At 34.0% G+C, this 27445-nt stretch overlaps 1 protein-coding gene across 14 annotated transcripts in view; it reads right to left on the bottom strand.

The window, feature by feature from the left end:
• Positions 1-27445, bottom strand: part of PTPRD (protein tyrosine phosphatase receptor type D) — a 1305401-nt gene that overhangs the window by 1122961 nt on the left and 154995 nt on the right. Inside the window, exon 1 of one of the 14 annotated variants that reach the window (XM_087741434.1) lies at positions 20308-20415. The exons of the other annotated variants lie outside the window; for them this stretch is intronic. The gene's annotated coding sequence lies outside the window, so the exon portion shown is untranslated. Of the gene's footprint in view, positions 1-20307; positions 20416-27445 lie in introns of those variants that run through there. 14 annotated transcript variants of the gene reach the window in all.

Below are 27445 nucleotides of genomic sequence, written 5' to 3'. Positions count from 1 at the left end.
TAGAGAGAAGTACATAACAAATGTCATAATTTGGTTAAGCATGGATCTTCCATACAGTTCACTTGGGCCTTTGGCATTCCTCTGATCCTTACAACAGTGACATCAAGAATCAAATACTCATTATTTCTAAACCAGATTTAGATTTTGTATAACTAATCAGATACCTTTGATAGTTGATAAGGATTTGCATTAAAACCACAGTTTCATATTGATGTCCATTTTTTTCCCTCAGAATAGGATAGCATAGCTTTAACCCTGTATGATAAAAATTGGACTTAATGTGATCTAGTATACTTATTCTTCATGCATTTTAACATTCTGCAGTTGAATTCACTGTATCAATTGTTTGCCAAAGAATTACAAAAATAAGAAAAGGAAATAAAATCCTGCTCAGAAAAGGTTGTATATGCATTAAAAAGTATATAAATTACTTAAACATAGTATAGTTTATATCACTTATATTCCACCTCAGACAGGGAGTAATTTTGAGACAAAGAATGGTTAAGAATTCTGTAACTGGAGTATTAAGTTTAGCACAGCTCTACTTGCATTTAGGCATAAGTGCTTAAAAAACTCCTGCATGTCTAGAATGCTAGTTTTGAGATTCTCAGAAGACAGGAGCCAATAGCTTGAATTAATAAATTATGAACTAGAAACTGAATTGATTTTTCAAAGTCTTAAGTGCTTAAGGAACTCAAGACATTTTTCAATACAGTACATAAGCACACAAAGGTACATTTTCAGAATTATCTAGAAATGCAGATATGTTTCAAAATATTGTACTACTTATTTCCTACTGCTAACTCAATTATTTTGGGAAATTTTACCTCAAAGACATAAATATATATTTTCAAAAATTTTATTACAGTGAGATGGTATGCAAACACTGCATTTTATAGATAATTGAGAAAAAAAAACCAAGAAGCTGTTTTGAAACATTAGTCCATATGTAGAAACAGAAAAAGAAAAGAGCTACCTACAAATTACTATTTTGGAAAACAATTTAAAAACCTGTCATTGAAATAGCACTATTTAAATGCACTGATATGCAATGTGATATTTAACGAACAAAGTTTAGTTGAAAAAAAATAAGGATTTGCATTAAAAACAAAAAGTTTTAGACTGATGTCAACTTTTTTCCCTCAGAATAGGATACCATAGCTTTAATCCTGTATGATAAAAGCTGGACTTAATTTGATCTAGTATACTTATTCTTCATGCATTTTTACATTCTGCAATCAAATTCATTCTACCAATTTTCTTATCTAATATAAATTGTATTTTCATTAATGAAAGCTGTGAATTAATAGTAGTTTGTGATTTAGTTTAAGCAGCTGAAATATTTAGTGAAGTTGAAAAATGCCAGTGAAGCCTGGCATAGGTATCTCATTGAATTGTTTAACTAACACATTTTATAGCACATCTACTAGGTTACTTCCATACCCCTTTTGTTGATTTTTTTTCTTTCAATATGTTAATAAACTTAAATTTTAAAGACCATAAAATATTAAATATTCCATGTTATTTTAAAACACAAAGGTCATATGCTTTTTGCTTTAACTGGAGGTTATTCAGCTTGGCATGAAAGACTAACAAATTACAGACCTCATCAGTTTAAACTGTTATTCACAAAACCAGAATTGTTATTTACAGCTGAGATTCAAACTGTGAGAAATGTCTCATGACTTTCAGGTATAAAGCTGTAAATTGCTTACCCTAGCAGTACATGAAACAGAAAAGAAGGGTTTTAATTTTACTAAGATTTATGTCAATAAAATCCTTTGAAATTGGCAACAAAGTTTGAAAACAAGAGTAGCAGAGAACATTTTTCTTCTCTCTTTTTAAAAAATATGGTTTTCATACTTTTTCATTTTTTAAAAATTATATCAATCCAAAGACATTTTAAATTTACTTTGTATTATATTCATATTTTGAATTATGACGGACTGTACGCATCATAGATGAGAAGCTTCAATTCATTTTAATGTTATTGATATAAAGCAGAAAAATAATCTGAACCAAACGCCAGATTAAAAAAAGGCTAAGATACTGAACACCAATCTTTACCAGACCCTGGAGACCAGGTGAAAAACCTGGAGCAAGGTTGACTTACACTTGGTGGAAAAGGGTCAACTTAGGGAATACTTAAGCAAACTGGACATTCATAAATCCGTGGGCCCTGAGGGATGCACCCATGAGCTGGCTGACAACACTGCAAGGCTACTCTAATTTTTGACCAATCATAGCAATTGGGAGAGATGTCTGCAAACCGAAGGAACACAAATACCCGTAACTTCAAAAGGGGCAGGATGGAGGATCTGGGGAACTATGGGCCTGTCAGGCCACACCATCCCTGAGAATCTGATGGAACAACTAAACCTGGGAACCATTTCCAGGCACGAGAGCAACAAAAAGGTGACCAGGCATAGTAAGCATGGATTAACCAAGGGGAACGCATGCTTGACAACCCTCATAACATTCTACAATGAAATGACAAACTTGGTACATGAGGGGAGAGAAGATATTGTCTACCTTGACTGTAATAAGGCTTCTGATGCCTTCTCCTATAACATCCTCTTAGAGGAGATGATGCAGTATGGGCTGGATGGGCAGACAGTGAAATGGATTGAAAACTAGCTGAATGACCAGGCTCAGATGACAACAAAGTATAGGCAAGTAACTAGCAGCATACCCCAGTGGTCCATGCTGGGTCGAATCATGTTCAATATATTTATTAATGATCTGGATGATGAAGCAGAGTGTAGTCTTAAAACCTTTGCTGATGATGCAAGACTGGGAGGAGTGGCTGATATGCCAGAGGGCTGTGCAGCCATCCAGAGGGACCTCGGCAGGCTGAAAAATGTGCTGACAGCAACCTCATACAGTTCAACAAAGGAAGTGCAAAGTCCTGGACCTGAAGAGGAATAATGTCAGGCATATGGGATCCATGCTGGGTGTTATCCATATCAGAAACGGCTTTGCAGAGAAGGCTATGGGGGTTTCAAGTTGCACATGGAACCAGCAATGTGTCCATGCCACAAAGAAGGCCAACAGCTTCCTAGACTTCATCACATGGAACATTGCCAGCAGGTCAAGGAAGGTCATCCTTCCCCTTTAGTCAGCACTGGTGAGGCCACACCTGGAATATTGTGTCAACATTGGGGCTTCCCAGTACAAGAGAGAGATGGAGCTACTGGATTGAGTCCAACAAAGGGCCACAAATATGATTTAGGGGCTGGAGAAACTCTCATATGGAGAAAAGCTGAGAGAACAGGGACTGTTCAGCCTGGAGAAGGGAAGGCTCAGGGTGATCTCTTCAATGTTTGCAAATATCTGAAGAGAGGGTGTAAAGAAAATAGAGCCAGGCTCTTGTCAGTGGTGCCCAGTGACAGGACAAGAGACAATGGGCACAAACTGAAACATAGGAACTTCCATGTGGTCATCAGGACACAGTTTTTCACTGTGACAGTGACTAAGCACTAGCACAGTTTGCCCAGAAGGGTTGTTAAGTTTCCCTCGTTAGAGATCCTCAGAAACTGATTGGACATGGTCCTGGCCAACTTCCTGTAGGTGACCCTGCTTTAGCAGGGAGGTTGTACAAGATGACCTCCAAAGGTCCCTTCCAACCTCAACCATTCTGTTTCTGTGATTCTGTGATTTTGTGGAATACTATTTATGGTTTTAGTAGTTACAATAAATTTGTCATCAACATTTGTTATATATGCTGTGTGGACCTTGACCAATTTTCCTACATTGAAGCTCAGTCTATTGGTAAGTGGCTAACACAAGGGATACAAATAACATGTTTCAGTATCAAAATGTATCTTATCTCAGTTGTTCCAGTCACTGTGAACGCAGAACATACAAACGTATAAGCCAGGTCAGATCCACAGCATCTCACTTCTGCTGAAGGGTTGTATAAAAGAAACAAGACATGGATGGTTATTTTTCCCTGACATACTATTTTACCTTCCGGCAATACAATTTTAGCTTCTGCCAATTGGCATTTAGGGACAGAGAATAGGAAAATTTAATAAAGCTGTACATGAGATATTGCAATTTGGAAGAGATACCTGGTATTTGTTGTTACTTCTATCAAATATTAGTGGTTAATAAAGTGTGTTTAGCACTGTGTAATTTTCTATGATTATTTCTTTGAAATATTTGTGCAGGGTTCAGTGCTAACTGTTGAAATCGTAAGTCATTTATGGTGACTGGGAAGCAAGAAGTATATAAAGGTAGTTTCCTGGGAATGAGGGAATTAAGTTCCAAGCAGAAATGGTTGTATTTTTTTCAGCAAAACAGGCTTTTGAACATAAAAAGAGGGAGGAGAGAGGTAATCCAATGATAAAATAAGAAATAGCCAGTGAATAAATTGCTCCCTGATCAGAATCAGGCAGAGAAAGAAACGAGGTTTGCCAACATGCAAAATAAGAGTCTTTATCACCTATCAACTTTAAAATCCTTCTGCTGCCACCTGCCAAATCTGTTTTCCATACACTGCTTCCATATCAGTCTTCAAAAGATCCTGTTTCTAACTCAATGTATCTTTAAAAGAAATATCAACATTTGATAGCATGATAAGACACTCCTGCAGTGTCAAGGTAATTGGCAATTCTTCAAACAAGGGTTTCTGGACAAGAGCTAGTTCGAACATGTAAAATAAGAATAAGCTTTCTTGGGGAAAACGTAAGTAGGACATATGATGAAAAATGGCAGGAAAAGATACAGAGTAAGACAAAATTTATTTGTTTTGTAAACCTAATGTTAGATGTCGGTATTATATGTGCTTCTCTTTTCTACTATATTTCTATCCATGCACACAGAAACTGTTGTAAAAGCATATAGAATAGTTTATTCCAGCATTAATTTTAACACAATCAGTTAAACAATATCAGGGTAGATTAAAAAAATAAACAAGAGTTAAATTGCACCTTGCTGACCAATAAATATACTTGTTTGGAGGAAATTATTAGAAAAAAATGAAGTTAATTTCAAAGTTGGAATTATCTTCCAGAACTCAATACTGAAGATTAAAAAAAATAAGATTACCTGATTTCAGCTCTCATGGTAGCTCACTGTGAGAAATGTCTGATCAGTTATTGTAAAGAGGTGGCACGTCATAATTAGATAAATGCTACAGAGCAGGTTTATGTCTAGACTACAATTTCAACTAGTGAAAACAGATGTGAATAAATAAAAACATTTAAAACTGAATTATTTTTAGGTTAAAATCATAGAATCTTTTAGAGAAATTCTAAAAACATTTTGTCATCTTCAAATGTTGTGTTTTATTTTTCTAAAAGAACAATCATTCTGAAGTATAAAAGAAAAAAAGAAATTAAGCACTTTGTTTTGGAACAACGAGTTTCGTTCATCAAACTCCGGAACACTATGAAAGGTATTTTAGACTAGAACAGAATATACTTTGTGGCTCTCTTGTTCAGTTCAAGACCCACAGAAATTCTAAGCATTGTTTTGTTCCCAGAAAAATTATAGCTATGATAAGAAAAGAGTTAAACTATTTGGTAGGGGAAACATACTTTTTTTGAAAGTCCCTTAAAGGCTCTTTTTGTTTCAGCCTGCAAAACCAGAATTTTATTAATAGGTGACAAAAACAGGAAAGCATTCCATGTTTTCAAAATTACTATAATTTTTTATAAAGTAAGTGTTAAAGAACACAGCCTTGTACTTAAAGTGATTTTTATATATCTGAATTTTGCAAAAACAGATTTTATTTTTCCTCCTTGGTTTATTTGGTGTTTCCCACAATAAATGCTTACATGTATTTCTGCATAAATCAGAAAAGAGAGATGGATATGTTACTTATGTTTATAGAAACATAAAACTATGCAAGAACAGCTTGCTATCTCAGTAGCACATTATCACAGACTATCAACAATGTTGATAAATGGAGCTTTGTAGACAGTTTTTGGGAAAGAGCTGTGGCTCCTAACATACTTTACACCCTTATATCAAGAAGAAGAAATATTCATTGATTTTTCTGGCATTATGCATGGCCCAGTATCTCATAACTTTGCTTAAACTAGGGGGCAGGCAGAAGAGCAAATGACACATTTCATATTTATAAAAAATATTTCATACTCTAAGCTGAATTGAGCAACATACTTCAAGTATCACCCAGAGGTAAAAGAGAAAAGAAAAAAAAAAAAGCACAAAAAAAAAATACCCAAACCAACACAAGTGTCCAAACTTTAACCTGACTTGGCTATTTTGAAAATTCTTTCAAAGATACTCTTTGTGTTAACAATATGTATCTGGCCCACACATTGTTCAAAGAACAAGCAAAGCACAATATTCTGTAAAAGATTTTCCCAAAATGTTAACAATACAAAACATTTTATGAGATCTTTGAACAGTACACTGATACATAAAATAAAGATTTTTGTCAAGTAGGGTCAAATACGGTGTCTTCTAGGCATTGTAGGTGAGAATATATTTTGGAAGAGAAATGTTCAGTCACCACTTCTTAAAAAGTGTTTCCTTCCAGGATTCTGTTCTTCTAAATAGGCATTTATACTGAACCACTATACAAAAGAACAGTGGAAGACCACTATAAATAGAACATTAAAGGCTCTAACTGTAAATTCCTCTCATTTCTTATACAAAATCTAAAGTACTTCTGAACAACAATTGTTTTATACACCATTATAACTTTCCTAAAATTTGTTTAACTGTTATTTGGGTAAACAGCAGATCAACTTACTCTCAATTTACTTTTTGGATCAAGATCAGGTTTAGTGAAGAGTGGAATGAACTAATTGTTTATCTCTCAGCAGTTACAACAGTAAAAGGGAAAGATATTTTAACAGCTTCAGCAGATTTCTTAACAAAGTTTGTGTGATCAAATAATTCCCATGAAAAATTTGAAAGTCTTATACAAAGGCCCCAGTGCCTTTTAAAGATAAAAAAAATGCAATCCTATAATGTTTTTTTTGAGATCATTAAAAATGATACATTATTATGTATATTCATCCACCATGTATACTTACCACATACTTTACAAGCCCCGCAGTCAGATTAGCCCTGTTCTGATCACTGATAAGCACATATCACTTTAAAGAAAAGGGTGTGAATTTCTCTTTTCCAAGAAAGTTTCTCTGTATGAATCAAGCTGTTCTAAAAATTTTGTTCATTGCAATTAATTCAGATGTTTTGCATATGGATAATATAGGACTATTTAGAGCTAATGCTCAAAAATGCATAACCATGCCCCCAAAAATCAGTTAGATGTGCAGATATTAGTTGCTATAAAAATAATAATCACACATTTTTAGCTGGATTTATAAACAGATATAATTATTGCATATTACAAATCTTCTTGTACTTAGGAAACAGTGACAACGGACAGTGCCGAAGAAGACAGGTTACTGATGCTATAACATTCAATATTTCTGTATCCCTGTAATTTATCACATACTTACACATTTTAAGAATGCAATGATCATACATTTTACCAATAAAAGTCTTGCTCTTTTACCACAGAAGTCACAGAAGCTCACATAAAGAACTCTTAATATGCTGTAATACTGACTATATTACAAACGTATTAATATTGTATTACTTACTACCTGGATAAAGGTAGTCTTTCTTGTCTCTCAGAAGCATTATTTACGGATTATGTCTAATCCCATTAACTTTAACAGAGAAGGGATCAGATCCGTATAGGTTCACATAAAGATTTATTTCCAGATTGGTGTTCTTATGTTCTCATAAACAGAGTGTGATGTAAAAAAGACATAAAATAAAGAAAAATCATTCGCTGAGAATCTCTAAGAAGCCCGAGAACAAATAAGACATATACTGTACTGCAAGGAAAGCCTTCAGATAAATTTCAGAAATTGTATTTTTTCTTTCTACAGAAAATGAAGCATGAAGTGCCCAAAGTATCAGATCATCTTTAGCAATTGAAGAATGCTAAGGAAGTTGCCCTGAATCGTTTCACTGATGTCTCTCAAGTTACAAGCTAAAAAAAAAACCAAAAACCCAGCTGAATTCCAGCTCATGTTTATTTGGATAGCTATATTTTAAAGGAAAAAAAATGTTTATTATCCATATAAAGTAAAGGGAAGTAAATTAAGAATTTCTACTGCAGTGGAGGATATGGTGAGTATTGTAGCAATAGTCCAAAGTAGTCTTTCAGTTAGAAGTTCATTACTGTTTTATGATATTCTCTAAAAGTAATAACATGGAAAAGCCTATAAACAAACACAGTAATGAAATAAAATGGGCTTACAAATGGGTGATTTAAACACTTCAGTGTTTGGAGAAAGATTAAGAGCTAAATCATTTTCCCTGGTAAAACTAAACAGTAAAACTAATATACTTTGGTTTTTTTAATAATCTGTTTCAACAACAAGTCTTGATGTATCTCAGAAAGATAGATGTTAAATGTAGAGCTAGTCAATACACTAATCTTTAGTGAACAAACAGCAGAACTTTGTGCACCGCACCATTTTATCCAAAGTCACTGTTATTTACCTCATTCCATTAGCTGACTTTGCTTATTTGGAGACTAACAGACATTGTTACTTTTAAGCAACATAATATCAGTGTGGAAGCTCAGATACTTAAGGTCCCACTGGCAATATCAATGAGAGATCCGAAAGTTTTAATAATGAGGTAACCTCATACTTCAGTTAAACTACAAATTATGCAATAATTGCTATTTGTCTAATTTGGTAAAGAAAGATTGGAACATTACATATTACTCTAGGTAAATACACAGAGCTTATCTTTCTGGGGAGGAAAGAACAGTCAAAAAACATGAAGGAATCAAAATCTGCGAAATATTTAAATGCCTTTAATTCTCCTGAGCAATATTTTTTTGAATTGTTCTTTAATATTGCCAATTAACCATATTTATATTTTTTCCTTAAAGAAAATAGAAACCTATCCAGTCAAGGACCAAAGGAATGCAAGAGAATAAACTTTTTCCTGTTTTCACTATGTTTTACCAAATAGCTGCAATTTTCTTTCTCCTGGTGTCTATGTTGTTGATGCAGGAGCAAAAACTGACATGAATAAGTCTTTTAGTATAAAATTATCACAAAATTCTCTCTTATTTGTATGTTTAGGCCATTTTGTATGTCACCATTGCAGACTCATTGTACAGACAATCCATTTTGGAGGAAGGATGATAGAAGTAGTAGCATAGAAACTGAGCAGACAATTCCCAGTGATTAATCTCTCCTTTCTTCCACTATTTTCACTTTATTTTTAGTCTAGCAACCTGTGGATCTGCATCAAATTTTTCTGTCTGTTTACTCAGCAGTGCTTCTATTTGAAGATAAGCAAAATTCAGGATAAGTGTTTGTGGAATTTACTGTATTTTTGATTCTCTTACGGAAAAAGGTAGAAATTAAAGAGGCATGGGATTAAGAATTTTAAGAAAGTGTTTCAGGTTTCCATCTTGTCAGAGGCGTAATTTCTAAATGACTTAGTAACAAAGTCATTGGCTGGTTTTCAATCAAAATTTATATTGTATGAAATGCTTATGTGTTCGTAGTTTCAAAAGGCTTTTGTCTCTTAGTTCTCTCTATCCCAAGTCACAAGCAGAGGAAAATTCATATTAGGCATAAAGCTGTCACACCTTAGTATTTTCTTACCCACTGCCTCCTAGGCTGTGAGTTTGTGCTTCCCAGCCCATAGCCATAAAGAAGAATAGGGCATAGTGAGAATTTACTATTGTCTAGATTGCCATCCAAGTTTGAGAAAAGCTTTTAAATAGCTTTAAGGAATTAGAAAGGCAGTTAAAAAAAAAAAAATCTGAGTGAAAGTAGTAGGATCTACACTAAAAAAATAACCCTCAAAGCAAAGATGTCAACATACTTCAGCATTTGAAATCTGTGAGTCTTAAATACTGTGGCAATGGCTAGAGTCCATGAACTCAGTAGACAGATCTGAGGTTGTAGAAATTAAACTTATGTGGTGTATTTTCTTCTTCTCCACCCTGGGAATTGTTATTAACATTAATTGGAGCTGTGTGCACAGATCAGAGTGAGAAGAGACCCCATGCTGCAGATAATAAAATGTTCAGACTTGAAGGGGAGGAGAAGGAAATCCCTTCTAATAACATTAGAAGCTCCTCATTACAAATTGGAAATTACAGACCAGATGTTTTAATTGATTTTCCAGACTGAGTGTAAACTCAGAACAGCAGCAGCATTCACACTAGCAAGGACACAGATTATAAAAAAGGTTATCACTCATTTTTCAAGCAAGGGTCTGAATGCCATTACAGAAAAGAACAAGGACTCCAATGTTTAGATAGGTCCCTTAAGTCCATATAATTTCTCTAGGGTTTTTTGTTGTTTTGTTGTTTTGTTGGGGTTTTTTTGTTTGGTGATGGTTTTTGAGGGGAGAGAGTGGAGAGTTTTTTTAATCAGTTTTCTCCACCTTCCTTGCCTTGTTAATGCAGGAGAGAAAGGGATATGCTAGAGCTCTCCTTAGCGCCTGTTGTTTTGCTTTTCTGTTTTGTTTCTGCATAGCTACATCCTTTCCCTTCTTCTGTCATATACTTCAGTTTCAGAGGTTCAGCCAACATTCTCTAATTACTTATATCCTCAGTTACTTTTTTTGATCTGTTTCCTTATCAAAAGCAGACAGATATGTATGTCAAATGAGGTAACTGAATTAACTTAATCTCTGTTTTCTTAGCAACAACAGTGAGTGGGTATAAGGTAAGGATGATCATGTAGCTAACTTTTGGCTTAGTAAACCTTCCCTTTTTGTCTTCTAGAGGCCATTATGTATTCACTTTGCTCTCTTTCCTTGAGTACTCTGAGAACCAATCCTTCATAACTCTTTGTTTCCAAAAAGCAAAACCTGCAAATGGGTTGACAACAAAACACAACCAAAACACAGGATTTGATTGAGCCATAATGATATAGCGCAACACAAATTGCTTTGCGCTGACAGAAACTATTAAAGCATCTGGTCCCTTCAAAGAATCAAAAAGTGTATTATTGCATATGTTTGTAATGAAACAGAAGCTGTCTATCAGTACCTGAGAGAAGAAGTAACACTGTAATGCTCCACAAATAAATGCCTTGTCTCTGAACTCATAATTTCAACTTGCTTCTACCCTGGTCTAATGTCTCCCCCAGAAAGTCATCAGAGGAAAGGGGAACGAGTGCTTTGTAAACACTTAGAGCTCCCCAAACAGAAATATAATTATGTTTCAGGGTTTGGGGTTTTTTTGTTTGGGGTTGGTGGTTTTTGTTTGTTTGTTTTTTCCTTTCTGTTCTTTTCAACTTTATGTTCTATAAAGCTAATAAAGCATTCTTCATCTGTATGCAGAGAAAGAGAGATCTAAACATATAGAGAAGAGCTTCATTGATCCTCTGCATACATAGCAGATATCCTATTCCTCTTTGGTATGGCAAAACACGGAAGAAAAAAGGAAAATTTCCAAGTATTTAGCATCTTTTTTCTTGTTTACTGGATCATGTCTTACTGAATAAGCATGAAATCACCTCTGGTTTTGTAGTACTCTTTACTAAACCTAAACTCTAATCTGCTGTACTATTGACACAGACACACATATACTGGAAGAAGGTCTGTAAACTATTTAAAAATCTATATTAAATGTTATACTTGTGGACTTCTGCAGTGATGAAAGGACCACTTGAGGTAATGTATATTACTGTAAGTTTCACCAGAAAGATGATGAGTGCATTCTGGAGAGGCCCATGTCAGTCTTTGCCATCCAAAGTTAGATAAAAGAAGCTAGAAACTGAATGTATATTTTTCTAAAATTGCCATGCAGTTCCTGAGCATGGTACATATCAACAAAGGCTAATATTACATAAATCATCTGCACAAATGAACTAGAAACAAAGTATTTTAACAAAGAAAGCTTCCTATTTTTTTTTATAAACATAGAAATCCTAATGTGCTAGAGGGAAGACATAACTGCAATGAAATACAGAACCTTCATCTTTGTGTTGAATACAAACTAATTCACAGTACATAAATACTAAAAATCTGCTGATAATGATTCAAAGAATAAAAACTTAAACCTAACTGAAAATACTGAAAATACATATTGAGGATATATATTGAAATATATATTAATTGAATATATATATTTATATATATATTTACAGCTCAATTTGTCTGTTTTAAATATACAAGATATCCTGAGATTCCTGTTTTAAAAAAAAAACAAGACAAAAAAAATTACTAAATGACAGTGAATAAATTGGGAGACAAAGGATATAATTTATCTTATTCTATAATTAAAATAATGTGAAACTGATAAATTTGTTGCTTTTTCCTTTCTTTAAATAATGCTGTCATCACAGGCCCACATCTTTATCTCTGTGGTTTAAAATGGGCAAAGTTACTTTTCCCACCAGAAAGCATGCTAAAATATTACTTCTACATGGAGATGACTATTTATTTATGTATTTACCCTAGGAAGCTTCATTAGTATGTGACTAAAAATCTTCAGTCATGCATATCTTAAAAAAGGCAAAATGTTATGAATCACTCTAAACCCATTCTCTCTTTTTCTTTTATTTTACTTGGCCCTCCTCCCCCATTTTATCAGAATGACAGTCAAATTGTAATATATTTTTTAACACATTTTATTTCTCTAAAAGTCTAAAAATAGGTGGGTTTTTTTGAAAATCACTATCCAAGAATGTGCAACACAATGCATCAATAGGCTATTCACAATACATATAACATATGGAAGTAAATTTACATTAATAGGGGTAAAGGTAAAGTATTTTTTGGACATAAACATACTGAAATTTTAAATCCCTGTCCAGCATTGAGTAAAACAATAAAAGAAAAAAATTCTTTTCCTTGGTCCTCAAAACCATGATTGACAAAAAGGAATGGTTGATTAAAACCAATGATGTTAGACACTTAGTAATTTTTATTATTTTAACCTAAAAATCCTAAACTTTTATTACTTAATCCATGTGATGTTCGCACATGTAAGTGATCTCTGAAAGCACAAAAATTTTCTCTACTTGCCTGTGTCTCTGTGTCAATACTTTGACAAAGAGCAGTTACTTTCAAAATTTCTTCTTCAACAAAGCTCCTTGAAAGAATATCAAATTCATTAAAGTTCTATGAGAAGAAACTAAGTCATTTAAAATAATATTTTTTATATTATTCTAGGACTTTAAGAAAAAACCATGATGTTTATAGAACATTAAAATTACAGTCAGTATAAATAAATGAAAAAAAAAATCTTTGATCTCAGTTAATGAGGTTTACAAATTGCAAACCTTTTTTCACTGTTTTCCCAAGGGTGCATGAAAAACTTTTTATAGGAAACATACAGGCTAAAACAGAACAGTTGGCCTGATATCCCATAATAAGTATTCAAGCACAGAAAACAAGTCTACTTTTAAAGGATTAGATGAGAAAGTTACACAGTGTGTACCTACAAAATGTAATCTCTTTTATATGTAAATCCTGTCTTGATTTTTTCAGAAAAAAAATCTGTCTCTCATTTTTCTGAGAAAATCATGTGTGCTGAGAAATCTTTATACTGCAGTATATTTTCACATTGCATATATCATGACAGATGTTTGAAAATAGTAGCTAATATAGTGAAGACATTGAGCATGACTGTCTGAATATCAAAGCAATTCTTAACTCTGTATCAAGAACAGACTGCATGGTATCTGTTTTTTCTTGAAGTCTTTCAGAGAGAAATGTTTTCACCCTTGTACCCCATCCATTTTAACTTTTTTATTTTAGAAAAGCCCTAAAATATAATTTTCTCAGCACATTCTACATAGCTGGACTTCAGGAGAAATTATTTGACTCTCAAAAAATCTAACAGTAAAGAAGAAAATGAAGTGATACCATTCAGAACATATTTTTGTAAGAGAAAAATCAGAATGGCTATATTAGGCCAATGGCTTACAAGTGAAAAACAGAGTTGGAATTAATCTCCCAGAAGTGTTCTAACTACTCATTCTATTCTATATAGATTATATTTGAAAACAAGCCTTGACCTAGCAAAATGCATGTCTCCAACAGTCACTGATAATTTCACAAAACACTTCTAAAAACCATTTCTAGTCACTCATACTCAGCCTTTCTCTGCAGATGTGCTGTAGGACAAATAGTCTTTGCCATGCAGAAAAGAAATCAAGTTAAAACATTTAGCTTCTTGCCAAATACTGTGAATGCTTCTATGCAGCAACACCAGCTGATCTTGGCATGCTAAACTGCTATCCTAGATGTTGCTGATTTTTTTTTTGTTTTATTTTTACAAAAGGTTTTCCTACCCAAATGCAGTGCTTCAGCTGAAGGTATCTCAGTACTTGAATAAAATTCCCAAGAAATACAACTCTGCCAAGGAGTAAGCTAGAGTGACATAAGTATGACTGCAGCATACTGAATTTTCTACTTTACTGTCTGCTGAAAAATGTTAAAATTGGATAAACACAATAGTTACAAGTTTCCTAAATAAATATAGCACAAATAAGTAATGCTTAAAACAGAACTAGCATTTACAAAAAAAGTGTTAACATAAAAGAATATATATAAGAACATATTGAAATACATATGCTCTTATGAAAGTGATGAAGACTACATTAAGAAACCTAAATGATTTGTTCACAATAACTAGGCAATTAAAGAATATAGTCAAGATAAGAAAATTCTGATTAACTGGTTATAAAAAAATAATATGTATGGATTATCTTTGATCTACGTATTTGGTATTTGGCTGCTCTGAGTCTAGATTATTTTGAAGGTCTGACTGGTATGTGGATGAAAAGAAGAAAAGGTTTGTGGGAAATTTATTTTCAGCAAATCTGTTATTAGGGTTTATCCTTCTCAGGATACCTTAGCTCTAATTTGAGGAGGAAAAAAAAAAAAAGACAAAAAACCTAGACTTCATGCTTCAAGTTAAACTATGGATTCTGCCATAACAGTGCAAAGGAAGAGATTTGTTCATAGATTGCATCTTGCAAAGACAAACAAAGGTCATTTACTTGTTGGCATATGTACAATCTCTAAATCAGGTATACTTGCATTTTTTCCTACTTTTTTTTTTTTTTTTCAGTGAGAGGTACTGAGATGAAATATTATAACAACCAATCATGCGAACACTATCTAGTTTGATTCTGGCACTGACGTCGATCTGATTATTATATACTATAAAATATACAAGGGATAATCAGTCTGTGATAATCACCATACAGAGAATGGGATAGTGTAATGTCACTCACTACAGAGGGAATCACACCACAGAAGGCTTATACCTCCTGCAAAATTAGAAGGCTGTCTGACTGCCAAGCATTGTTGCAGGTGCATTGCCTAGCACAGGGATTGCTTTCATGACTCAGCAATGCACAAAGATGGTGATTCCTGAGCAAAACTGTCAACTTGCCCTGACCACAATTGCATAATGGAAATTGAACGACACCCTAAACTTTAGTAGATACCACATGGTATAGGCACAGGAACAATAGATCTTTATATTGTAAAACATACAATATGCCTTACAGAGATTCTGTCAAAGTTTCTTTTATTTTCCTGTTTGCAATTAAATTAAATAACAACTGTATCATGTAGCATTTTTCAGTATCTCAACACTAGAATTCTGAATGTTGAGAAAGCTGATTACTAATCTATCAGAAGTATAGCCATACAAAGGTATATAATTTGAAGTACAAATGAAAAAATATTTCAAAGTTGTACTAAAAATATTATGTTTATTGTATTATTAATGTTTAGAGTGGGTGTTATTCAAACAGCTCTACTGATTTCATTTTATGACATTATAAATATTGCTCAAGCTAAAGTTTGCAAGAACATTTTTTCAATATCTTCCATATATTCCTTCAGGTCCCACAGTGGCAGACAACAATTGTCTCCCACGGAGTTACATGGTCTGTATTTCTGAGTAAATGCTGTTTTTTTTTTACCTGTGCATAAATGTCTAATTCCTTGTTTTCCCACAGGGTTGGTAGCCAGATGTGAAACTGGGTCAGCTTAAAATAATACTGTGTGGTGATGTAGGGGTGGAGATTGATTTTTTTCACAAAAGCAAGATTTATGTTTCTTATAGATAATAAACTGCTGGCATTTGTGTGCAGCTCAACTGTTCAAAGGACTTAATCACGTAGTCTTCGTTGACTCTGATGCTGGCAAATATTTTTAGGCAGAATAGTAGATAGAAAAGGAAATGAAAATGCAGCATATATCTACAGTCTTTGGTTGTGGCAATACCTAAACCACTGATGTTCTAAAAGAACTGATTATTCCAGTTTGCTCCAATCATCACCACTAAACTGTTAACCAGTACCTTGCCTATCAGTAAGTATTTGCACATAGTAATTGTAAAGACATCAAATTTATTCTGATATTTCTGACGCAAAGTTTAGGGATACCATCAATGTCATACTAGTGGCAACTGGAACGCTGTCCAAACAAGAATCAAAACTGAAAATGTTATAGCAGTTAACCCTTGACACATAATAAGAGGATGTCAGCCTTATATGCCTGACCCCAACACTGCAGTGTATATATATACATCACACTAACTTCAAATAAACCTGAACAACTTTGGATTCTTATTGATTGTCTGAATATTTGCAATCAACAAATACTATTTCATTAATTTAGTATTTCTTTGGCTAAAATATTAACTAAGGGGAATTGCACTTAATATAAAGCATCATTAATGGTCACTATGAATTGTATTCTAGTTACCCTTTTATGTATTTCAGTAACTGTTTAGAATCAAATCATAAAAAGGCTGTTTGGTAATATTTAGATCACTACTTTTATTCATATAACTTTTCATTCAGTACCAGAATTAAAAGCCCTTGAAATGAGAAAATGAAGATCCATTGAAATACATAATGTAATTTCATAGCTGCTAAGGGTTTGGAAAATTTGAAAAAGCCCCCATGCTCAGGACATTTGACTACTTTTCCAGGTTTAATCCAAACCCTAAATTTTTGATGCTTTCCCTGTTTCAGTCTCAATAATGTTTGAAATTAAGACCATTCAAAGAAGTGTAAAAGTATTTATATCTTTTTGCCAAGTCTCAGCTGTGTTCAGCTATGAAGTTACAATATCAACAGTATCAAAATAATAAGTACACATATGATGGTATCTGCTCACAACTATATTCCATGATAACTGTTTTCATGAAACAATGAAATGAATGCCTGTTGAGTAAAAACGGGGGGGGGGGGGGGGGGGGGGGAGAAGAGAGCACACAATATGCACTAATAGAAAAATACACAAACACACATGCATACACTTTGAACAAATCTTATTTCAAACTGTCGTTAATATACAGTGCCCCTGAATATGGGAAGACAAAGGTGTGTAGGTTTTGGGATTAAGTGGAAGTCTGAGAACCAAAATTAAGGAGAAGATGGAAGTGATGGACTGGAATTTGTTCTTTCCTGAAAAGCCTTGACACCCAAGGATGAACCTTAAAATAACCAGCTGTCTATAAATGCAAAGAACAATACAAGAGATTAAGAGAACCAAGTAGGTAAAAATCACAGAAATCATTCAAAGCAAACAGCTCTCTTTCTTGGTGAGGGGAAAAAGATGAAGAGTTGAAAAATGATAATTACTAAACTTCTTCTTCTGCAACTATGAATTATTTGAAAATTGTAAACCCACAGAGTGATTCAGAAGTGGGCAATTATCTAGAACACAAAACTAGTATAGATGCAGCTACTTTTTCCACTGACTGCTACTTCTATGAAAGCAAATTCGTTGCTCTAAATATATGTATATTTTCCTCAGCTTCAATAGCACAGGAAAATGGAAAACTAACCAGAATAAATTAATCTATATGTTGTAGATGTTGCATTAAAAGTCCCCAAAAATGGATGCTGAAATTGCAATGTCAATCACATTGAAAATAATGCTGGGTAAGAAATGCCTCTCTGCTGCTCATCAACCTTTAATGATGAGTTATCAATGACTTTGGTGAAAACAAAGAAACCTTAAGACTATCCTAAAATAAACAACTAGGGAAATTCATCGGGAGTACAGAGACTGAAATGGAAGTCTCAATCTCTCTTAAACTCTAGAATATCTCATCTACTGATCTTGAGAGGATTTGATTATAGGGACTTTCCGCCTCTGCTCAGTTCAGGTAACAAATTTAAGCCTGACTCTGACATCTTGAGTTTTCAGTTACTAGGATATTACACAAGGTGTCCTTGCATGCTTACACAGCTCCTTACTCTTCAACACTCAGTCTTTACTGTTTCTCTTTCTGCTCTATAAATGACAGGAAGGGGCCAACAGAATAGGAATGACAGTCCGCTCCTGAATATCTAGGTTGAAATACACTTGTTCTGGACAAGGCTGTTCATAAATCAGTTGCTAAATAGAATAAATGTCTCTTAAGAAATTTTATTTTTATTTTTATTAAGAATAGCTATTTTTTTATTCAGAACACTGTAAGAACATTCCTTGATTTTTTTTTCCACTAAACTAATAATATTAAGTAACTGACTTATTTTTTGTTGTGAACTTGAAAAAACAACAGTCACTCAGATATGTGACATGGGTGACTCTGTCCAGGTTGTTTAAATCTCATGAAGCTTTAGCATAGCTGTAAGTAACAGAAAGTATCACACACAGTCTTATCAATATAAGCCAGAACTACTCAATGAAACCAAGCTGGTAGATAAAAGCTGACCTTGTTAAATAAAACAAAACAAAACACAACAACCAAAGTGTGAAAATAGAACACAGGAATAAAAATATTGCAGATGAGTCAAAATAACAAAAAAAGGTAGAAAAGATGTGAATAAGACAAAAATACACAAATAATTACTTTAATCACAGTTATAAAAAATGTCTTTTTGAAGTGTAAAAAATGCAATTCTCACCATGAAAGAAAACTCATAATGTACAGAAAAGATGTCTCGAAAGTTTCCTTCCTCTGAAATGTTCTGCATATTATCAGAAAAAGAAATAAAGATAGGATTTCTGCAGAAAGTATAACCAGACTACTTATCTCCTAGTATCTTCTTTCTTTATACAGTTTTTCTAACTGGGACCCTCATGAGACAAAAGAAGAGTCATTCATTGTATAAATTATACAGTATCTGCAATTTTAGAAGATGTTAGTAAGAGGAAAAACTCTTGAGAAAGTTTTTAATATAATTCTTAGCTCAACAGAAGTGGTAAAAGGTGGGAGAGTGGCAAAATATGTTCAAATAATTCTCACAGAAAGCATCCTTAAGGCTAATCACTTTTTATATGGCTAAGACATTTGTAAGCCATCTGTTAAGTGCAAGAGTAATAGCCTGCTTTTCCAGTTTGTAACAGCAGTAACTCCAAGAGCCTAAATACAAAAAACACAGGGAAACATCACAAAATGCTAAAACTAAGTAAACTGCATAAAATATGAGTGCTTGTCATACAGCGGTGTCCCTTGTGCTATACTAGCCACAGTTTTAGTAGAAAACCATTTATTCCATCATCTACTGAAGAAAATGGACAAATGAAATATGAAATCTATAACACTCTGATTCTGACTGTATGCAGTTCATAAGATGAGCCCAGCAGGATTAGCATACCTCAAAATATTTCCACAAAAATTTGGGGAATAAAAATAAAGAATCTGAACTAAGTTTAGCAAACACATTATGTTCTCACTGAAAGAAACAAGAAGTTAAATTGTGATTGACTCCTTTGGGAATGCAAATCTGGGTTGGAGAGCAGTAAGCAAAAATAACCCTTCTACAGCTCAATTTCACATTTCCCCTCTCTTAGACAAAAAAAAATTAAAAACAAACAAAAAAAAAATGGACACTGACTCAATCTTGGTGTGTACATTTAAATCTCAGCAGTCCCCCATAATTTGGGAGCAGGAAATATAGTCTTCCAGTGACCCCCAGAGAAAAGATTTAAGTGGCTCTTCCAGTGTTGTATGTACATTCATCTTTAGAACAAGGACAAAAGTGATCTGATGAAGGTACATAATATACAGATCATCACAATCATTATTCCATGACTGTACAGTGTGACTGCCTCACAGCTCTGCTATTGATTAACCACAATTGGTTAAATTTTGCTGTCTAGGGTAGGCAAAGAAAATTAATACCTTCATTTTATACGATAGAAAAACATGTGTTCTTAGACTAAGTGGGACACCTGTGATGGCACAAAATCAGCCAAAAGAAAAAGCAGCGTAAAGCAGAGCAAAGCATTTCTTTGTGCTCTTCTGATAGCTGTAATCTCATAGTTCTTTGTATTACAGCTTGCATGGTAATATTATTCCCCTTTTACAGATCTTCAATTCAGGGATGCACTTACCTGACTGCATGAGAAAAGATTGGAAGCGTTTTCCTTCTATATGTCTTCAATTATCTGCTTGCATTTCAAGACTTCTGCAGTGAAGTGTCTGGCTTTCTCTGTCTCTCTTTCTCCAGCAGAATAATAGAGAAGGAAACTCAGAGATCTAAATCCTGTTAAGTGCCCTAACCTTTATGCGGGTTCTTTTAGAACTGGGCTGTTAAGCATCATTTTCAGGAGCAAAAATATGCACTGTTATCCAAATGAATTAGCTCTGTTGTGCTAGTTCTCACTTGGTTGTAGTGCAACCAGATGACAAGGTTTCAAATGTGTTAACTTGTGTCACAAAAAGCGTTGAAGAGATTTTCAGTCCCAAATGAGCTAACAAAACAACTCTTTTTGCCAATATTTTGTGCAAAATATGGACCTTAACAATAGAAAAATTCCCAGTATATTAATATTTGTCTGAACAAGGGCTCACAGTTTAAATCTATACATGTAGACTAGCCCAGGAACATTTTCTTCAAGTAGTCAAAGTCAAGTCAGTGGAATTGCTCACAGATTTCTCAGTGGGAAAAGACTGGTGAAAATTCTATCACTCACTAATATATGCCCACATCAGGTTGTAAAAGCCTATGTTTGCAAGCTACATTGCCACTTTTCATCTTTTATAAAATAAATAAGCATATCTCAGGATTATTTCATAAAGTGATGAGTGAAATACAATAGGTAATATAGGCGACAGTTTAAGCTGTTGGAAATACCATAAACAGAAGCCATAAATCCTTGTAATGCCTGTGTATGCAAGATCTCAGCATCAATAAAAAACCATAGAATCAGTATTAAAATATGCTCAGAGAAGGTAACAGGTAAAACCTAAACCAGTTATATTGAAAGGTGAAACAATGACAAATAAGTTACTAATCTGATTTCCTTTGTTTCAGACAAAACAGCTTTGACTCTTCTCAAGAGAAATAATCTAGTACTTATTGTTTACAATAATATATTTAGCAGGCTGGTTATTTTATCCTCTGTATTTCAGTTAATAGTTCAGAGTTGTTTGCAAAAGAAAAAAAAAGTTGTTGTCAAAGTTGCAAATACAAATTAGGATTTAGTAAAGAAGCCCTGTCTGAAAGGAGTAAATGAGGGCTTTAATCTCAAATACCCTTTTCATGGTATTGCTCAAGTCATGAGAATGCCTGAGTGCATGAGTATAAAAAAGATAGTCCATGGCTTACTATTCATGGTATCTCCATTCATTAGATAATTTAGGGTCCTGATTTTTCACTATTAAATTTTGAACAACCAGTTTGGATAAAAAGCAATAAATAAAGAGTATCTATTGTTTGAGTAAATTGTTAGAAAAGATTCAAAACAAAAGAATGATCACCAGTGGCCAGGCTTGCACTATTTATCTGAATAGAGGATTTAATGAAACCTGATCGTGTATTTGTTTATTTCCCAACAAGCATGCATCTGTTGTTACCTCCATCTCAGAACCGTGCCATAATATTTTCTGGTACCCAGTCTTACAATATCTGTCACAACTGTAGCTTCCTGTCACATTTCTCAGATGATACAAGGACAGAGGCGGGTAGCAGGAGGCTGTGGAGAGACTGGGCAAGAAGCATCCAGGACTTTGCCAGGTTGCTCTCTTGGCCAGATGTACTGCTCTGCTTGTATCCACCAAATACGCCACTGCAGAAATTCCCAGAGGAGCTAGCGTTACAAATCTCTTCCCTGCTCATTCCACCACACCTTAGGAACATGTAGTAAATTAATACTGGAGGAATACTGGTTGGACTTGATGATCTTAAAGGTCTTTTCCAACCTGAACAATTCTATGATTCTATGATTCCATGAATCTAACTTTCTGCTGTATTTGGTTGAAATTGGCATAGCTTGAAATCTACTGGGGGCCAGGGAGATTGGGAGAATGGAGTGAATGTGTAGGAGTCCTTTATTCAGAAAATTGGGTAAAAGAGTCTTAAGGAATGATAAGAAACTCTTTAAAGCTAGCAAAGTAATAGTTCTCCCAGATGAAATGCATCTCACTCTATAAGGTCACATACGGCTATTAAACTACTTAAACTGTACTCTTATGGTAATTAAGTGCTGAACATATGAGACAACTGTCCCTTGAACACGGTCAATTTCACACCTTAAGGAGAAGACCTGGTATATACAAAGAATAATAAAATAAGCCATTTCATTATTGAAACACATAATGTCCGCAAATCTTTTCTTCCTGTGATCACCATAGTTATCTGATACAAATAATATAAAATTATACTTTATTTAATATCAATATTACTAAATTTAATGGGTTTGCCTTTAATTAATTGAATGAATGAGTCTTTTCCCTTTTTTTATGGTACTGGCCATAGCAAGACAAATATATTCATCTTAAACAAAATTAATTGTCTGACATATCTTTCAACGATAAAAATAGATTGTGGTGCGTTACATTTCCATTAAAGACAGAATGGGAACAATGTGATGTATTTTAAGTTCTGAATGTATATAGCTGAGTTAAAGTTGTGAGTTGCAACTGCGGCAAACACAATTCCTGAGGTTGTATTTCAAAAAAGAATTTTAAGGAGAATGAAATGAATCTCAATAGGTGTATTTAGTTTTCTGTTATTTTGCCAGTAAGTGTAGGAGACAGCGCAGCACAGCTGGGGCAACTTCTTTCCTTTTGATGCAACATATGAAGATTGAACAAGGATATTCACTTACATGAGACACAGTCTATTATTTTATCTTAAATTCATTGGGAAACAGATATTATATACTTTGACTGTGTACTGTGTGTATATTTCACATAAACACAAAACAACCTACTTTTTCATAAATATGTAATAAAATGATACACTTTCAAGCAAATAAATTAAAATAAAAAGGGGGTTTAAAATTTGTTTTCCCAATACTGAAGTCCAGTGGAACCAGCTTGTTTCTGTGCATTCAGACAGGATCAGCCCTCTCAGTTTTTAGCATAAAATTCCTAATTAGACTAATGTATGATATAGGGAGTGAATTTTTTTAGTGATTTTATGAAGCAGTACAAACCAACTTCAGAGTAAGTAAGAATTAGGCCAGCCTCTATTTATAGACAGTTTTCTTTCAGATTCTGCTTTTTACCCTTTCAGCATCTCCTTCACACCATTCCAATTTCAGCCAAACAGCTAAAAATCTGTGATTTTTTTTTCTTCAAGTTTATATATTTTATTCTTGTGACATTTGCAAGAATTAATTGCTGATGACAGCTTTCTCATCTCTTAGCATAATAAAACTATCAAGAAAGAGTGTTTCAACTTACAGGTACTATAATTTTAGCAAGCACAGGAGAAAAGAGCTTTTTCTCATCACTAGTTACTGAAATATACTTTTGTCTATAACTATATCTTTAGAAAACAGAAAGTAGTTTTTCATTTGACAGCTGGATAGCAATAAAGGCTAACAATTACATTCCAAACATGAATCCTCCTACCTCTGCATATTAATCCTTGTTAAATTTACCTTTACTATGTTGGCTAAACAACAGATTACTTTTTATAAAGATATTCACAGATCAGACTTATATTTCTGTTCCATGGAAATAAATATAACTTTATTTCAGTGTCTTGGTAAAAACAAAACAAAACTAAACAAAACAAAACATTCATAGAACTTGAGACAAATATGATAAGTGTACATTACAAAAAACAAACGAACAAACCCCAAAACAACAACAACAACAACAACAACAACAACAAAACAACCATAAAACAGGAAACATGAAGAGAAAAAAGCTGTTCCAGAAAGCCTGTGATCACTGGTTAAGGATAACATTCAGAAAGTTTTATCTAGAGTTTACATCTGTTGTAGAAGCAATTTCAGCCATAAGTGATTTTTCCAGACCTACAAATCAATGCAACGTGCAAATTTCAATGAGGGTCCTATAAAGGAGTTCTAAATCCAGACTTCTTCAAAGGAGCACAGCACCTTATGCCAAAGCTTTCTGCTGAAGTTGTTCATTCTCAGAGGTGAAGTTCTATAGTTTATTTATCAAAAAATGTAGATGGAAATATTCACATGCTACAAAGGTGGTCCTGTATTCTGCCACTGCTGAGTCACTGATTTGACAGACAGAGGGACAAAAACATAAATTTTACATATAAAGGATAACTAAAACTTGCAAAAAATGTCCCAAAGGCAATCAGGATATGCATTAACATGAATGCTATGTCTACATTTGAAATATTCTCTTTAAGGTCAAAATAAAGCTATTTAAGCACATGTAAAAAGTGAAATATTTTATAACTGTTCTATACAAACTCTCTAACAGAAATCCTTGCTTGTCATCTTTAATGCCTTAGCTATTACAGGTCTTTAGACCCTAAGGTAGGAGAAACATTTGTCTGGATTATAACAAGGCAAAAAAGAGGAAGTCAATTTTCTCAAGAGTAAACACAGCACCTATTGGAAATGATAGCTAATTTTACCAGTCTAGAAGAAAAGAAAAAACAAAAAGGAAATGGCAGGAATTCAGTGGAGAAAGAACATTGGCAAATTAGGCAAAGCAGTCAGCTTCCCATTCCAATAATTACTTGACACTCTCTTGATTAACAATTGCATGCTGATGTATGTAATTTTAGAACTTAATGTGAAGCTCATATACCTTGGAAGACATGCCACAGCAAAGTTTATATGGCTTCAGCTATGTGCAATTTCACCATTACTTTAAACATTGAAAACATAAAAAAAAGTTGATGAAATAGGTTTACTCCTATGTTTTACAGCATCTTACCAAATAAGGATGTGCTTTTACATATCACTAATAAAAAGATAGGTACTGCAAAAAGTGCTTATATCAACAAGACATATGATACCAGTAACTGCTATGTAAGACCATGAAGAATATAGCTCCTCCTTTCCACACTTTTGTGAAGACTCTTCCTACATAAAATTCAAAATTTATCTTAAGCTACTTCAACACCTCAAAACCTTGCATGCCAATGAACAGACCTCTAGAAATTAAAAAAATTATTCAGTGTCCAAAAATTTACCCGAATTTGTCAGTGCAATCTCCCTGTTCCTCATGAAAACAAAACATTAATTTCTTCAAGATTTCATTGAAGGTAGATATCTAGTGACATTTTTGGGATGCTCTACTAATTAAGTTTTGTGCATGGATATTCAAGATGTGGAGAAGGTGCTTTAGAAGAAATATTTTGCAGATGCCTTGAAAAAACTCTCAGACCATATTTTGGTTTCATGCAATTTCTTTTGGACAAGCCTGATGGATTCTCTCATACCAAGTCAGGCATGCCAGTATTTGCCTTGGCATATAGATTTTACTACTGTGGATCAGATCATAGCTTTTAAAGGATGAAATGCTGTCAGATGGCATAGATGAACATTTCATCAAAAGCAGTTGTTCAGGAAATCTTGACAGAGGCAGAGTGATTTGAAATTTAAAAGATGCACACTGCTCCAACTACCATGCTCTAGTGGTGGAGAATGAAACATAACTGTAACATCAGAAAACATTTCTTCTTCAGGTTTTCACTGCTTTGATTCACCTGGAATATCAATGGATAAACATCATTGCTGAATCCTTTTACCCTGTACGGCAGCCCTGCCACTGCACACAGTGAATCTATTGCCATAAGAAGTTATGTACACAGATAGTATCCGCAGGTTTAAAAAGATGGAAATTCATGGACAAGAGGTCTGTAAATAGATGTTAAATAGAATAGGCAGAGATATTCCCCTAACTCTAATGAAATCCTGTGGCTGTTGTGGCAGTACAAGGTGTATGGACTGCAGATATTTATCAGGTGTTATCTGAGGAGCATCTCTTTTTGCCATGATCAGACATACAACTTGGTCACATACAGAGATTGGTCAGACATAGTAGAACCTTTATTGAGTTTATATTAGCCAAAATCTGTCAAACCAAATATTTTATTGTGACGATATCTCTTCAACTACTAAAAGACTCAGAGCAGATGGCAAGTAACATCAGAGTCCACTTTTGTACAAGGAAAGAGTAAGTATGGGAGGAAGGGCCTGAGGGAGGGAAGAATATGTAAGAGAGCACTTCAAAAAGTGGAGACATACCCATTTCTTTTCTCCTCTGGGCTGGGGCTGACTGATTCAGCTGATTAGCTCAGTCAACCACGTTGCCACCTTGCATATGTTTGTGAGTGTGTCTTTTTCTTTTTAGTTGTCCTGGCCTCCCTACCTTCTATTGTAATTAAGGGATCTAACAAAGTGGATTTGACCAGTTATGTATAAGGCATTGGTAAGTTTTCCTTTTGGACTAAATGAGTCCTGTGAATGTCTTATGTCACTTACAGTTTCAGCTAAATAAAGTTATTTCCATGATACTGAAGTTTAGCACTTCCTTATGAGATTATAAATAGCATTCTTGTAGGTTCTGGCTAGAGTTCAATGCAGATGAAAGAATAAAAAGATCAGCTCCCAGAGAGATAGGGACTCCTCTGAACCATTGGCTCATGTAGAAGGGGAGAGCAAAAAGTCTGCAAAGATAACCCTTTTTTGCCTTTACCCGTTTCCCTCACCGATTCACAGAGGAAAAGAAATAGTCAGGGATGAGGAGCTAAGCCAGAAACTTTGGCTGTAAATTGCAAGCCTTTATAACTGTCATTGGAGCAAGTTCAAAAGCCTGTTGAAAATGAATGCTGATGCTCTCTAGTATTTCCATAAGTGAAATTGCTGCCTTCCTTTGAAAATCAACTTTGGGCTAGATAGCAACATATATAACAAACACCCACATATGTCCAGATCTTACTGTGGGATGTGAGCTCTAGGCACTGATATTTAACAGACCGATATTCTCAGTGTTCCAGATCATTTCCATATGCTATTTTTGTCTGCTGACCTTCCATTTTTTTTTTAAATTTCTTTCTTTTTTTTTCTTTGTCTTTGCTTCCTAACTGAATTAGGACAACCAGCAAATAGAGGTTTGGGGTTTGTTTGTTTTCCTGGCTGTTTTTATGTATTGGAAACTATTTCAATAAAACAATTTGTAACACTTTTCACATTTAAGGCTAAAGCAACTACTTTAACATAAAGTCCGCAAAATAATTCTATGTATGCCATAAAATGGCATTTCCTGAAAAATCCAGTTTTATTCTAAATTATACTGCTT

The sequence above is a fragment of the Nipponia nippon genome, unplaced genomic scaffold, assembly GCF_047370975.1.
Source record: "Nipponia nippon isolate SJK-2023a ecotype South Korea unplaced genomic scaffold, ASM4737097v1 scaffold_8, whole genome shotgun sequence".
Lineage (NCBI taxonomy): Eukaryota > Metazoa > Chordata > Aves > Pelecaniformes > Threskiornithidae > Nipponia > Nipponia nippon.
Note: the sequence above shows the minus strand (reverse complement) of the source record. Positions and strands in the feature narration are given on the sequence as shown.